Here is an 11523-nt window from a genome sequence, read left to right on the forward strand (position 1 = left end):
TGTAAGGGGCATTGCAAGTTGCTCCGTCCTAATTTTTGGCAGCTTTTGCTGGGAAAGCATAAGCAAATACTATGGGACACCCATTCCCCAATAATGGGACTTATGTTTGTAATATGCTGTACTGCATGGCTCTTGTAAGGGGCATTGCAAGTTGCTCCGTCCTAATTTTTGGCAGCTTTTGCTGGGAAAGCATAAGCAAATACTATGGGAGACCCACTCCCCAATAATGGAACTTATGTTTGTAATATGCTGTACTGCATGGCTCTTTTAAGGGGCTTTGCAGTGCAGTTCAGGGTCTTTACTGATGATTATAAGGTAGACCCTCCCGGGAGTACTGGCTAGCATAAGAGGCCTGGTCAGTCTGTGAGCAAGCAGGAGTTCCCCTGGCCAGGTGGAGTTGTAGGCCTCCCCGTCTGTCTGCACTCTTCCTGGCTACCTTGCTGTAAGCGGGTAGAAGTAGCCCACGTCCCTGAGTGTACCGTGTAGTGCTCACCCGTATGGCTGGTGACTTGGGGCCTTCTGTTAGCCTTCGCTCCACGACGGCGGTGCTGGTCCCTTCCTTGTGACTGAGCCTCCGGGCTTCTATGGCCAGAGGACCTGAAATCCCCTGCCAGCTGGTTTCTGCTGCTGGATATATAAGTCTTCACAGCTTCGGACTCCTGTGTCCGGTTCCTATTGTCTTCTGCCAGGGCGAGCTCTGCTCAGCTTCCAGCCCCTCATCTTTAGCTCCTAGCTCCTACAGAGCTCCTTGCTGTTACTTTCCCTTGCTCTCACTCTGACTCTGACTGTTCTCTGTTCTCTGACTCACTCAACCCCACCCCAGATCCAGTTTATAAGGGCAGAATTCTCCCCTCCCAGGACTGGGGCAGGAGGATGTTGCATGTTTAAGGGATCCTGACCAGGAAACCTCCCACTTGCTCTCCGACGTAATCTCTATTACTGTGGTGACCAGACCCCTGGGGTGCCACACATGGCTCTTGTAAGGGGCATTGCAGTACCTCATAATTTTTGGAAAGCCTTCCATTCACTGCTTAGGCCAACAGTGCACAGGAGACCCAGTTGCTATAAATGGAAAAAAAGGTTTAGTTAACGCCCTCTGACCTCCATGTCATTTCCAAGGGGCATTGGAGTGGCTCGAAATTTTTGGTAGGCATTGCACTCACTGTATGCCCTATAACTGTGTAGCCGAACCGCTCCTTTTGTTACAGAAACATATCCTACAAGACATATCTGGTTGACTGGCCTGATATTGATGTGAATGGTCCCTGTTCCTCCTGCTCTTTCTCCTTTGCCACTACCTCATCCATCATTTATCACCTGAAGCTTTGTTTTAACGGGAGTCATAGAACTTGGATAATAGCAGGAAAACATCCAGCAATCCTCGGAGGAGGTAGGATATGCGCCAAAACGCTGACCTCCTCAGGCCTAGCCGCTACTACATACATGCGCTTGCATTACAACAAAACAAAGCAGATGCTAACTTCTATCATCCTCATCATGCTCCTCACCTTGGCACTCTCAACTCCCCTGATAGAGAAGCCAGGGCCCACCGGAGGAGTCTGATAGTCCGGTGGGCTCGGCCAATGCTGCCCTAAAGCAGGCCAGGCTAAGAAAAGTGTGGGAAAGGTTACCGGTACAAATAGCTGGGGACCGAGTATGGACACCCGGCCACCCCCTGGAGGCTGGGGAGCAAGCGGGGACACCCGGCCACCAGTCGGCTGGGGACTGAGTATGGATACCAGGCCGCCGACACAGCCATGGCGTGGTGGCCAGATTCCGCCTCCACATGCCTAAAAGGCCCAATTTAAAGTGCAAGCAAGCAGTATGGTATTGCAGCCTGGGGGTGGGTGGGTGGCAGGCTGCATACTTGCGCTTGCATTGCAAGGAATGGGAGAGGTACAATTGAACACTGCCCTGGGACAAGGACTTGAATGGGGATAGTTGCAAGTCTGCAATGACAGGTGCAAGGTGGGAGGCATCTTCACATGTACCATGAACAGGGGTTTGGCATGCACACACTACAGCGGAATAGGCTCTCCTTCCCACTAAATGCACTGGGGAGGGCACAGGTAATGTTTTGGTATACGCGCTTAATCTTATGTATAAGGCACACCAGGACAAATAGGGGCGGCTGGGGACTGAGTATGGATACCTCGCTGCCGAAGCAGCCATGAGGTAGTGGCCAGCTTCGGCCTCCTCTAAACTAAAAGGCCCCATTTCAAGTGCAAGCTAGCAGTATGGAATTGCAGTCTGGGGGTGGGTGGGTGGCAGGCTGCACACTTACACTTGCATTAAAAGAAAACATAGCAGATGCTAACTTCTGTCATCATCATCATGCTCCTCACCTTGGCACTCTCAACTCCACCGATGGAGAAGTCAGGGCCCACCGGAGGAGTCTGGTTCTTTGGTGGGCTCGTCCAATGTGCCTAAAGCAGGCCGGGCTAAGAAAAGTGTGTGGGGGGATGTTCCAAGGAGAAATGGGGGCGGCTGGGGACCGTTTATGGACACCCGACTGCCCCCAGGCGGCTGGCGACCGTGTGGACACTCGGCCGCGGGGCGGCTGGGGACTGAGTATGGACACCCGGCCGCCGGGCGGCTGGGGACTGAGTATGGATTCCAGGCCGCCAACACAGCCATGACGTGGTGGCCAGATTCCGCCTCCACATGCCTAAAAGGCCCAATTTCAAGTTCAAGCAAGCAAGCAGTATGGTATTGCAGCCTGGGGGTGGGTGGGTGGCAGGCTGCATACTTGCGCTTGTAGTGCAAGGAATGGGGGAGGTACAATTGAACACTGTCCTGGGACTAGAACTTGCATGGGGATAGTTGCAAGTCTGCATCTTCTGATGCGGCAAGGATCACTTATGATGGGCACGCTTTTAGACAGTGACCTGGGAGTCAGAGATGCTTCCAGGGGTCTTCCCCATGCTGTTCCCATGTCTTTTCAGCACTTTATGCATGTGTCACACAGCACATGGCCAGATAAGGTTGTAAAATGTTAAAATGACATTTCCCGGTGAATGCATTTGTCATAGTTGAAAGCAATACAAAGTGCAAAAACGCATAAAAAATGCTACTTGTGAACATAGCCCAAGGTGTGGAGGAGTATTTTTGTTTTTGGTCATTTATTTTAACTTATACACAAGTCTTTTCCCTGGAAAGGATGTTCCTTAACATATTTCACAGGAAAAAAGTTTCACTTTCGTTTTATTGTGAGCCTGTAAAAGTGGCTTGATACCTCTGACCACGTTGTTGACAGCAGTGACCTGGGGGTCAGAAATGCTTCCTGGGGCGATCCCCATGCTGTCCCCATGTCATTTGAGCACTGTCACTATCGTTTTGGGCACTTGTTAGGCTTTTAAAAGACTGCCGGGGGTGCCACCGCAAAAATGCTCGAGTCTCCCATAGACCAACATTGGGCTCGTTGCTCGGGTCGAGCACCCGAGTATCACGGCGAGCTCGGCCCGAGCTTCGAGCACCCGAGCATTTTAGTGCTCGCTCAACACTAGTTGTTATGTATATGGTGTCCTGCTAGGCTCAGCCTGCTCAGCCTGCTAGGCTCAGCCTGCAACTGAAGCCTGGCAGGACACACTGACTGTGAAACAGTCAGCAAAGATGTCATGTAATGTAATACATGTCTATTACATTGCATGACATCAGTGATTAGAAAAATAAAAATTAATGTCCCATACAGGGACTAAGTAAAAATATAAAAAAAAAGTAAAAAAAATGTTTTCAAACTGTTAAAAAAAAAATCACAAAATAAAAAAAAAAAAAATGAAACCAATAAATCCATATATTTATGCAAAAACAAAAAAGTACACATATTTGGTATCTCCGCGTCCGAAACAACCCGATCTATAAAACTGTCACACTAATTAACTCCTTCTGTGCACACCGCAATAAAAATAAATAAAAAACGGAGCAAAAAACTATGCTTTTTCATCATATCGCCAAACAAAAAGGGGAAAAAATGCGATCAAAAAGCAAAATGGAAATAAAAATGGTACCGTTGAAAACGTCATCTTGTTCTGCAAAAAAAAAGCCGCCATACAGCTCCATCAGCCGAAAAATAAAAAAGTTATAGCGCTCAGAATAAAGCGATGCAAAAAAAATATTTTTTCTACAAAATTGTTTTATTGTGTAAAAGCGCCAAACATAAAAAAAATATACAGTAAGTGTAGTATCACTGTAAACGTACTGACCCGAAGAATAATGCTGCCTTATCACTTTCACCACACGCAGAACGGCATAAAAAAAAACTCAAAAAACAATTCCTGAATTGTTGGTTTTTGTTAATTTTACCTCCCAAAAAACGGAATAGAAAGCGATCAAAAAATGTCATGTACCCAAAAATGGTACCAATAAAAATGTCAACTCAAATATGAAAAAATTATAGCTCTCAAAATATGGCGATGCAAAAACTAGATTTTGCAAAAAAAAAGCGTCTCTTAGTGTGTGACAGCTGTCAGTCATAAAAACCCGATATAAATCTGGTATCTCTGTAATCGTACCGACCCGAAGAATAAAGTAATCTAATCAGTTATATCACACGAGGAACGGCGTAAAAAATAAATAAAACCAATTCTTCACCTGCTACTGATTTGTTTATTATGTCTCCCAAAGATCGCAGTAAGGCTCTGCTCACATTTATCCTGCGCTCTGAGCTGAGCACTTACACCAGAGTTTCCATGTAAATCTCTGAAATACGTGATTCAGACAGAACCCATGACGGAAGATTCCCTGTAATGAGGCAGATATAGGCACTGTGGATGTCGTCTGGCCTGTGATCCCACGGTGTCATTTGTTTTAGGCGTGCATAAAAGTGCGGTTGGCCACAGTTTTGTGCACTTCTGAAAAAAAGGACACCGCTAAACAGAGGCCAGACGGAGTCCAGAGTAACTCTGCTGCCTCATTACAGTGAATGGATCCCGCAGGGGTTTCATCTAAATTACATCACTTGGAAATTTAGATGGAAACCCCGATGTAAGTGCTCAGCCTAGAGCGCTGGATAAATGTTACGTAAAATGTTCCCAATAAAAGCTTCAACTCGGTCCTCAAAAAAAGCTAGTCCCCACTCAGGTCCGGCATCTGTTAAAAATATAAGGGACTTCCAAGTTACTGGTAGGAGAAAGGCTCTGGAAAAGCGAAATGGCCCTTACCCCCCAAAAGAAATTCAGAAAATGTTGTGCTCCCAAATCCAAATGCCTATTCTACAATAATTTGTTCTCCAATTGTCAAATAGAGCTCCGTCCCCCCCAGATCTCGCTGTATCGCTAAGCGGTACGATGCAGCCACATATGGGGTATTGCCACTTTTAGAAGAAATTCTGTGACACATTTCGGCACCATTTTTACCCATTGCCCTGTGTGAAAATGTAAAATCTGAGGGTAAAACATTTTTCGTGGTAAAAATATAATTATGCTTTTTTCACTGCCCAATGGTATAAATTTAAAAATTAAAAAATACTCACTACTTCACTAGATGAATTCCTTGAGAGGTGTAGTTTACAAAATGGGGTCACTTGTGGGGGTTTCTGCTGTTTCGGCATGTCAGCGACTCTTCAAATGTGACGTGGTGTCTGCAACCTATCCCAGCCAACATAGCGCTCCTTTCTCTTCCGAACCCTGCCGTACACCAAAGCAGTGGTTTTCCCCCACATATGGGGTATCGGCGTACTCAGGAGAAATTGCACAACAAATTTCATGGTGCAATTTCTCCGGTTATCCTTATGATAATGCAAAATTAGGGAATGAAAAACATTTTTTTGTGGGAAAAATGTGAAAATTTTATTTTTACGGCTCAATATTATAAACTTCTGTGAAGCACCTGGGGGTGCAAGGTGCTCACCACACATCTAGATAAGTTCCCTAAGGGGTTTAGTTTCCAAAATGGTGGCACATGTGGGGGGTTTCCACTGTTTAGGCACATTAGTGGCTCCCCAAATGCGACAAGGCGTCTGCTAATTATTCAAACAAATTTTACATTCAAAAAGTCAAATGGCGCTCCTTCCCTTCCGAACCCTGCCGTGCGCCCAAACAGTGGTTTGCCTCCACATATGGGGTATCGGCGTGTTCAGGAGAAATTGCACAACAAATTTCATGGTGCAATTTATCCTATTACCCTTATGATAATGCAAAATTAAGGGATGAAAAACGTTTTTGTGGGAAAAATGTGAAAATTTTATTTTTACAGCTCAATATTATAAACTTCTGTGAAGTACCTTGGGGTTCAAGGTGCTCACTACACATCTAGATAAGTTCCCTAAGGGGTCTAGTTTCCAAAATGGTGTCACTTGTGGGGGGTTTCCACTGTTTAGGCATATCAGGGTCTCTCCAAACGCAACATGGCGTCTGCTAATTATTCAAACAAATTTTACATTCAAAAAGTCTAATGGCGCTCCTTCCCTTCCGAACCCTGCAATGCGCCCAAACAGTGGTTTTCCATCACATATGGGGTATCAGCGCGCTCATGAGAAATTGCACTACAAATTGTTTATTCCATTTTTTCCTGTTACCCTTGTGAAAATAAAAAAATTGGGTCTAAAGTAACATTTTTGTGAAAAAAAGTTAAATGTTCATTGTTTTGTTCCACGTTCCAAAAATTCCTGTGAAGCACCTGAAGGGTTAATAAACTTCTTGAATGTGGTTTTGAGCACCTTGAGGAGTGCAGTTTTTAGAATGGTGTCACTTTTGGGTACTTTTCTGTCATAAAGGCCCCTCAAAGTCACTTCAAATAAGATGTGGTCCCTAAAAAAATGTTTTTGTAAATTTTGTTGGAAAAATGAGAAATCGCTGGTCAACTTTTAACCCTTATAGCTTCCTAACCAGAAAAAAATTTTGGTTCCAAAATTGTGCTGATGTAAAGTAGACATGTGGGAAATGTTATTTATTAACTATTTTGTGTGACATATCTCTCTGATTTAAGGGCATGAAAATTCAAAGTTTGAAAATTGCAAAATTTTCAAAATTTTCGCCAAATTTCCTATTTTTTCACAAATGAACGCAAGTGATATCGATGAAATTTTACCACAATCATGAAGTACAATATGTCACGAAAAAACAATCTCAGAATCAGGGGAATCCGTTGAAGCGTTCCAGAGTAATTACTTCATAAAGTGACAGTGGTCAGAATTGAAAAATTGGCCCGGTCACGAAGGCAAAAACAGGCTCTGGCGCGAAGTGGTTAACACAATTAATGGGCAGCAATAGATATAGATATTCAGTCCCTGACATTTAATGTGCCAAATTAGAGAGTTCTTATAGAATTTAAGGGATTCTAGGTGTATTTCATAAATGTGTCCAAATCCTGGTTAAGCACAATGCTGCATGTTCTTATTAATCCATTATTGCACAGGATTGTGAACAATAAAATATTCATTGAAATCAATAATCACATTATAAATAAAAAGATGCAGTGAGGATAGGGACAATTAGTGTGGATAGTGATTTAGATTATGTCCATCTGACAAGGCCATAAAACATGGGCAGGAAAGTGTGGCCATGGCGAAACAAGCAAAGAAACATTTTTGCTATGAGCGCAATTTTCTTTCTTTAGACCTTCAGCAATCATACATTTGTAACAGAATAGGATATTAAGCAATGACTGCTGGGAATCCAAGCCCTGTCAAAAATCCTGAGTACGAGGTGAAGTTTCTGTGTGAATGGAGTGTTAGTGCGCTTGTGCGACCTCTGCTCCACTGACTGTCTCCTGGAGTAGTGGTCATGTATACTACTGCTCCGTCCACCCAGGGGATGCCTATTCCTGGGATTGTTGGGGGTTTCAGTGCTTAGACCCTGAGCAATCATACATTTATTACCTATTTTGTGAATAGGGAGGAAATGTATTTAGTGGGATAATCCCTTTAAAGAGAACCAGTCACCAGACCAAAAGTGGCAAGTTTTTGCTCTTATTAATTTCCCAAGTATTCCCTTTTATGTTTTTTTTTCTTTTTTTTTTTAAACCTGCTATACATTTCCAGAGATATGAGCTTTTTTTTTAATCTAGCATTAATATTTATGATCTTTACAAGAGGGTGTGGCTCACAGGGTAATTGTGCAGAGTGGCCTAAAGACATTCCTGTGAATAACGCCCCTTTGGTAAAGACCATAAAAAAATTGTATACTGGACGCTCTAAATAAAAAGGTCAATATGTCTGGAACTGTATGTACAGATTTATAAAAATAAACCAAAAAAATACATACTAAGGGGAGCAGTGAGAATAAAACAAGAGCAAAAACTGCTCGCTTTGACCTGGTGACAGGTCTTCATTAAAGGGAATCTGTCAGCAGTTTTTTTTGCTATATAATCTGACAGCAGCATGATGTAGGGGCAGAGATCCTGATTTCAGAGATGTACCTCTTAGTTTACTGGGTGCAACAGTTATGATTCAATCACAGATTTCTCTGCTGTAGATGTAGCAGAGCTCAGAATGCTGAACCCTGTATAACTCCGCCCACACCACTGATTGGCCACTTTCTATATACATTGTATAGTGACACAGAGCTGCTAATCAGTGATGGGGGAGTAGTTGGACCAGGAAGCACCAGACACCTAGTCCTGAAGTGATAATCTCCTGCTTATAAAACGCTGATTTTATTGAAACCGCAAAACACAGCCTAGTAAGTGACATATCGCTGGAATCAGGGTCACTGTCCCTACAACATGCTGCTCTCAGATTACATAGCAAAACCTACTGTCAGATTCCTTTTAAGGCGAACAAAGACTAACATTAGCCTGCATATATAACATTCCTGCCTACATTGATAATGAAGATTAATATTCAATATCCTTGCGCCAATGTATTCCAAAGCATTTTACTAACATACAGTACAGACCAAAAGTTTGGACACATCTTCTCATTTAAAGATTTTTCTGTATTTTCATGATTATGAAAATTGTACATTCACACTGAAGGCATCAAAACTATGAATTAACACATGTGGAATTATATACTTAACAAAAAAGTGTGAAACAACTGAAAATATGTCTTATATTCTAGGTTCTTCAAAGTAGCCACCTTTGGCTTTGATGACTGCTTTGCAAACTCTTGGCATTCTCTTGATGAGCTTCAAGAGGTAGTCACCGGAAATGGTTTTCACTTCACAGGTGTGCCCTGTCAGGTTTAATAAGTGGGATTTATTGCCTTACAAATGGGGTTGGGACCATCAGTTGTGTTGTGCAGAAGTTTTGATGCCTTCAGTGTGAATGTACAATTTTCATAGTCATGAAAATACAGAAAAATCTTTAAATGAGAAGGTGTGTCCAAACTTTTGGTCTGTACTGTACATGCTGCCAACAGTAATAAAATATATATGCAGTAAGAAACAGGCAAAAACAAATCTATATGATGTCGTCTATGCTTACCAACTTCAAAAACGCCTCATCGTTGAAGAGAGGGCTCCGTTTTATGCCGTACACTGATTTATGGAGCAGACAGACGGCTGTGTAACATGGACGATTGCATCGCAATGCTTGGACTGGCCGGTGGCTCTCCTGACCCGAGCGTGACAGCCTGTATATCTATCCAGCTGGCAGGAGAGCTGCCAGCCAGTCCGAGCATTGCGATGCGATCGTCGTTCGTGTTATACGGCCGTCTGACACTGACATCTTTCATGAAATGGATGTGAAGACGTAAGCAACAACCTTTAAAATGCCATAGAAAGCATTATTTGACATCAGTCCTGGATAGTAGTGTTAGTACATGACTTGATAAACTTAGTTTTATCTCCTCTCATCTTGCATCTGAATTCCACATCTTAGGCCTGCGCTCGCACACATCTGATGATAACTTCATACAGTATATATTTTATCGGCATTCTTTTTAAGACTCCCATTGAAGTTGTGCGTATGATGTTTCATGCTTACATTCTGTCTGTTTTCCATCAATACTCACGCCAATCAAAAGATCTGTTTGACCTCATTGTAGGTAGATTTAATTAAAGTCGACACTGCAGATGACGTGTCAAAGTAAAAATAATGTTTTAGGAAAACACTAGATGATGGGATTTTTACAATAAAATAATTTTAAAAGAGAAAAAAAACTCTAAAAGGGATAGTTTCATTTAGAAAACACTTATTTAAAGAGCCTATTAAAGACTTCTGAGTGAAAGGGAACCTGAAAGCTGATACATGCTGCCCGATTCATAGGCAGCATGTATCAGGCACTGGCTGTATAAGTTCAGCCATGTACAGTATGTTTGACTGTGAAACACTGCTGCGTTTCAGGAAAAAACATACTGTGCTGGCGTGATCGTCGCTGGGTGTCAGGTGATTCTCACAGCTGACACCCGGTACTATGTGCCAAGAGCGGTGCCGCACCGCTCCCAGCACATTAACCCCAGAAATGCTGCAATCGAAGTCGATCGCAGCATTCCAGGAGTAAGGGGAGGTAAGAGCACCCCTCCCGCGCTGTGTCTGCTGGATCCGGGTCGTTGCCATGGTGACCCAAAGTCGTCATGACGACATCCGGGTCACAAGGCATCAGGGAGTTACTTTGATCATGCGCAGTGCACGATCAAAGTAACTTGCGCCTGTGCAGCACTGACAGGTTGTATAGCATAGAGATGCTATACAACCGTGCGTCCAATTATATAGTCCATGCTCATCATTGATGGACAATTCCAATCAAATATTTCTTGGTTAATTTGTCCATTGTCATGGATTTCCGTGGACAATGCCACGAATTTCAAAGGTATTCCATATGTTTCAGATTGCAGGAATTTCACTTGTTAAAGAGACACAGCGCCATCCATAATTATAGTCCATGCATGTCATTGGTAGATGGTTCCAAACTAATGTTTCTTGATTCCAATTGTCCATCGTCATGGATCTCCACAGAAGGCCCCACAAACACCATCCCCTTCGAAAAAAGGAACCAGCCAAATCACCAGACTCCACCCCAAGTGGCCAGGGCAATAAATAAGTAGTGGATGTGAGTAAGTCTTTAATCTATGATATAAAAGCACAAATCAATTAGTAATACATAATAGTTTACAAAGAGGACTACTCATCCTTTACAGTACCCATGATACCCAAATATGAAAAATAAGGGGGAGAGGAGGAAGGAGGCGAGGGGGACAAAGAGAGGGAGATTGGACCTGAAATACATTTAAAAGCTGGTTACAACATAATACTCGGCTGCCCTATAAATGGCCTTACAGACATCAGAAAAATTAGTCAGGGTTGAAATAAGGGGGTTAAAAAGGTATTGAAATACCATATTAGATAAAAACATTAAAAAGCCACCCAGAAAAAACATGAAGCCTACCAATTTGAAAAAATGGGGGAGAAATATAAATGGGTTACAAAAAAGAACCAAAACCAAAAGCAGTTGTTTACGGTCTATTTAATAGAATGGGGTAATGCAGACATTTTTTCTTTCTAAATATAAGCACTTAGCACTTTATGATAATAGATTTAAGTGTCAGACTCCCCACTCTTTAATTTAATTATATTTGACTGAGTATTGCACAATTTGCACTTTGCGTTTGCACTTTGTCAAATTTGTTTACATTTGTCTATAAT

The sequence above is a fragment of the Phyllobates terribilis genome, unplaced genomic scaffold (assembly GCF_046119375.1).
Source record: "Phyllobates terribilis strain yellow unplaced genomic scaffold, ASM4611937v1 Scaffold_5__5_contigs__length_657084704, whole genome shotgun sequence".
NCBI classification, from domain to species: Eukaryota; Metazoa; Chordata; class Amphibia; order Anura; family Dendrobatidae; genus Phyllobates; species Phyllobates terribilis.